The 5,267-nt window shown below is 35.0% G+C and overlaps 1 long non-coding RNA gene across 1 annotated transcript; it reads left to right on the top strand.

Moving 5' to 3' along the window:
* Nucleotides 1-6: 6 nt before the first annotated feature.
* Nucleotides 7-3,451, top strand: LOC147795153 (uncharacterized). Its single transcript, XR_015424103.1, has 3 exons — nucleotides 7-420; nucleotides 1,428-1,563; nucleotides 2,803-3,451. It is a non-coding gene; the product is annotated as an uncharacterized LOC147795153 (long non-coding RNA).
* Nucleotides 3,452-5,267: the final 1,816 nt, after the last annotated feature.

Below are 5,267 nucleotides of genomic sequence, written 5' to 3'. Positions count from 1 at the left end.
TTAACATTTAGCGTCATGTATATTTTGTGTACATCTTCGGAAAGTATGCACAAGGAGCTGGAAACGTAAACCTTGGGTATGGGCAGATTTGGGGCACACTTTTTTTGAAAGGGGACAGCTACATTTTTTTGTGGGGGAGGGGTGGGCCCATGAAATTTTAATCTTTTGTCACGCAATGTTTAATGGCCTTTCTAGAATATACCATCAGAAGGAAGGAAAATAAAACGGACCCCCAATGTTTTTCTCTGTATCAATAAAATGCCTCTTTTGCCTCCGCCCTCACCTTTGGTAGGTCAATAATAAGGCTAAAATAGTTGTCTTATTTTGGTTGTCTTATTTATGTCTTGTTCTTTTTTATTTCATCGACTTGCCCTTGACCCACACCAGCAACATATTTCGGGAAGAATATGTCAATAAAAGGTATTGTAACTGTAGTCTCTGTCAGGTGTGTGTGCTGTTTGTTGATTTTTAATTTGATTTATTTGAATTTGCCTATTTCCTTTTTGTTTTGTTTTATTTTTTTAATTGTTATTCGCTCGTGTGTACAAAATAATCAGTTCTTTTACTTTTCCAAAACGTTCACGCAGTTTTTTCTTTTTCTCTCGGAGTGTCTCAATCAGGATCTTGAAGAACTTAGTTTCGTAATATTAGCAAAGAGAGAGGTTTAATGTGTTCACTTTTTCGGTATGATAATTCCACTGTAGGCAAAATGCCCTGTATATTTATTTAGATCACATATAAACGTTTATCTGCGACTGCTGGCTTCGCCAAGTGCTTCTTTTATTGGATGCCTTAAAAAAATACCAAGGAGTTCGAGAAAGATCGTTTAAGAGTTTAATTTGACCAAACGTTGGTACAGTGAGTCATCTGATTGCACACCAACATAATTCAAATTCCCTAGACTTAAGATACTGCGCTATACCTCGTGATTCGGGGCAAGCTTTTGCGGAGCGACGTCCGTCTCTGAAATGTAGAGTCCTTAAATTTGTGCCCTTCTTGTCCATTGAAAACAGTGTATTGGTGCAAGGGGTCTCTTATGTAACAAACAAGAGCTTGCCCCGAATCAAGAGTGTCTTTAGTGTGGAGAATTCAAATTGAATTAAAAGAACTAACAAAAGGCTCGTTTGATTTAAAGCCCCCACTTCGGCAATAAAAGAACGCGCATACTTCATGCCGTTCAGTCTTTGATACGTTCTCTCAACGTTCCCCTAGACGAACTTAAGAATGAATGAATAGCATTTGTTACGCACGATTTTCTTTGACGCTGTCCCAATTATTTGTTGCGTCCGATCGCCGCATTTGGTCCAGTTGTGATTTGCAAAGGCATCATGCGATATACGAGTAGAATGTGTTTTGTAGGGCGGGCATTTATGCAAATTTTGAAATTCCTTTGCCTGCACGTGGTAACCGGACATGCGCATTTCTAGATCGACGTTTGCCTCGCCGAGGAAGCTTGCAACATTTCGTCACTTGCTGCTCTGACCTTGCGTCACGAAACATCTCCCGCGAGGGCATCCAAACCGTGCCACTTTCAACAGTTTCAACGAGAGAGGTGTAATGACTGTAAGTATCAAATGTGAAAACGCATTTTGTAGCCTTTTAAGCCATCTTCCTCGACGTAGGCCCGGTCCGTTTACTTTCTTTTTTACTCCATTTGTCGAAGTTAAAGCAAAAATGCGACCGGGCGTTATCAAGTTGCAATTAATTTGTGGAACACGAACACGAGTAGTGCTGTAACTTTACTCGCTCAGCGCCTTAACACAAACTGAATTTGATTGTGGTCAATTCCGGTAACTGACGTAACCGACCTTATTTTACGTATGCAAGCTGAGGCCCTATTGGCCGTTTTCTGGGACCTGAAGTGCATTGTATCGTATACTTGACAGAGTCCACTCTTACCAGCATGGGAAAATAAGTCAGAATTCTGAACAGACAAACAATATACTTCGTTTTGGAATTTAGTATCGAATGTAGTTGGCAAAAAGGCTCTTGAAAAACGTGTCGAGGTTAAAATATGACTGGAAAATAAGATTTCGTCATGCAATGTTAGGTTACGCCCCGGATCTCCGGTTAACGAAACAGTGAAAATCTGATTGGAAGAAAAATCCCTAAAAAGAAACGGCATTTTTCGCACTTTTTGCTGTGAGACAAATTTATTGTTGCCTTTGAATGACTAGAATTCCGAACAGATTCATTCTTTTTTGCAATCCAAGATCCGTTCTGTGAGACACCTTGTTAAATTCGTTTCTTCCGAAGAGTTCCACAGGCGGACGCCATTAATTATTCAGGGCAGTGACTCATAAACTGTAAGAAAGCAAACGCACGTCAGGAACAGTTAAATGGACTAGGAAAAATCTAAGTCTTTACTTAGAAAACACTCAGAATTTTTCAGACGAGTCTCGTGAGGTTTTGTGCACAAGCTGCCTCCGTACAAGAAAGGAAACCATCTTGTTAGGCTAATTAACCCATTTATTAATGAAGAGTAAACCCAATTTTGATCTTGAGCATTTCCCACGTGGCATAAACTGAAAAAGTTTGATCCACTAAGATAAAACTCTCACGCTTCGATGCAATTAGATTTACAGAAGGGAACAAATTTGCCTGCATTTCCAATAATAAAGTCATACAGTGTATTAAACACTTTGCTGTTTCACTAGCATCATTGACAATAATTTGTTGCTTCTTGTGTGAATTGCTTTTTATTTTCTTGAGATGTTATTTGGACTTTTTCAAGACATAATTTTGTATGAAGTAAAGAATTCTCATTGTCTTTTCTGTGTGTCTCGTTTGCTTTTGCTATAGAAACAGTCACCACGTCTCCATGTTCCAGGCCACCACTGCAACGAGAGTGTAGACTGCAATCTCATCCAGTGAAAAGGCTACTAGTAGAGACTAATAGAGTAGTAGAGACTCATTGATCGTTGTAAGGTAAAGCATAATTGTTAAAGTAGTGTCTTATCCCATATTTTGGAAATGTAGAAAATAAAATGGCCGAAATTGTTCCTAACCACATGTTTTACAGTTGGAAAAATAATTGCTGCTAATGTGATTTTAACCCCAATAAACGAGTATAACTGACTAGAACTTCACAATAACTCTAGTATTTATTCAAAATTCAGTATTTTCAAATAAAACAAAACAGGTAGAAATATGTTGATCCCTCTGCCCTAATTAAACTTGGAATTAAACCATAATGAACAGATTCTAATTGAATGGCATTACTTGGAGGACATGCAACATGCTGTCAAAATTGTTCCTAAAAATGGCTAAAATTGTTCTAACCCTTACGTCTTGAAAGAGTAAAATTAAAAGCATAATTGTTGCTAAAATTGTTCTAACCCTAAAAAGTGAATTGTCTGAGACCTTGCATTTTTAAATTGCCATTAAAATTGTTCTAACCTCTCATGCTTTGAAAGAGTAAAATTGCAAGAATAACTGATTCTAAAATGGTTCTAACCCTCATGTTGTAAAAAATGTGAATTGTTTGCAACCTGACATTTTTTTAACTGTATGTTTTAAGAAAGTAAAATTACAAGTATATTTGCTGCTAAAATTGTTCTAACCCCCATGATCTAAAAAAGTGAATTTTTTGCAAATTCACATTTAAAATTTGCCATTAAAATTGTTCGTTACGGTACGTTTTAAAATGCTGCAAAGAAAATGGTGGAAATTGCTCCTAAAACTGATGTTTTTAGAATAAAATTGCAAGAATAATTGATTCTAAAATTGTTCTAACCCCCATGTTGTTAAAATGTGAATAACTATGTTTTAAAAAAGTAAAATTACAAGTATATTTGCTAAAATTGTTCTAACCCCAATGTTTAATTAAAAAAGTGGATTGTTTGCAACTTTGCATTTAAAAATTGACATTAAATTTGTTCTCTAACCCCCATGTTCTAAAAAAAATTAACCTGTTTGCAACTTTTCTAACCTCTCGATTTAAAAGGTAGTAGATAAAATGGCGGAAATTGTTCTTTGCCCCATGTTTTAAGAGTAAAGCTGCAAGAATAATTGCTTCTAAAATTGTTCTAACCGCCATGTTAAAAATGTGAATAACTATGTTTTAAAAAAGCACAATTACAAGTATATTTGCTAAAATTGTTCTAACCCCAATGTTTAATTAAAAAATGAATTGTTTGCAACTTCGCATTTAAAAATTGACATTAAATTTGTTCTAACCCCCATGTTTGCAACTTTTGCTAACCTCTCGTTTTAAAAGGTAGTAGATGGCGGAAATGGCAAAAATTGTTCCTAACCCCATGTTTTAAGAGTAAAACTGCAAGAATAATTGCTTCTAAAATTGTTCTAACCCCAATGTTTGATTAAAAAAGTGAATTGTTTGCAACTTCGCATTTAAAAATTGACTATAAATTTGTTTTAACCCCCATGTTCTAAAAAAGTGACCCGTTTGCAACTTTTCTAACTTCTCATTTTAAAAGGTAGTAGATAAAATGGCGGAAATTGTTCCTAACCCTATGGTTTTAAGAGTAAAACTGCAAGAATAATTGCTTCTAAAATTGTTCTAAACCCAATGTTTGATTAAAAACGTGAATTGTTTGCAACTTCGCATTTAAAAATTGACATTAAATTTGTTCTAACCCTCATGTTCTAAAAAAAATTAACCTGTTTGCAACTTTTCTAACCTCATTTTAAAAGGTAGTAGATAAAATGGCAGAAATTGTTCGTAACCCCATGTTTTAAGAGTAAAACTGCAAGAATAATTGCTTCTAAAATTGTTCTAAACCCGATGTTTGATTCAAAAAGTGAATTGTTTGCAACTTCGCATTTAAAAATTGACATTAAATTTGTTTTAACCCCCATGTTCTAAAAAAGTGACCTGTTTGCAACTTTTCTTACCTCATTTTAAAAGGTAGTAGATAAAATGGCAAAAATTGTTCCTAACCCCATGTTTTAAGAGTAAAACTACAAGAATAATTGCTTCTAAAATTGTTCTAAACCCAATGTTTGATTAAAAACGTGAATTGTTTGCAACTTCGCATTTAAAAATTGACATTAAATTTGTTCTAACCCTCATGTTCTAAAAAAGTGACCTGTTTGCAACTTTTCTAACCTCATTTTAAAAGGTAGTAGATAAAATGGCAGAAATTGTTCGTAACCCCATGTTTTAAGAGTAAAACTGCAAGAATAGTTGCTTCTAAAATTGTTCTAAACCCAATGTTTGATTCAAAAAGTGAATTGTTTGCAACTTCGCATTTAAAAATTGACATAAAATTTGTTTTAACCCCCATGTTCTAAAAAAGTGACCC

The sequence above is a fragment of the Acanthaster planci genome, unplaced genomic scaffold, assembly GCF_054643075.1.
Source record: "Acanthaster planci isolate LZ-2023a unplaced genomic scaffold, COTS_SCS Contig145, whole genome shotgun sequence".
Lineage (NCBI taxonomy): Eukaryota > Metazoa > Echinodermata > Asteroidea > Valvatida > Acanthasteridae > Acanthaster > Acanthaster planci.
This window is presented reverse-complemented; position numbering and strand designations above follow the sequence as displayed.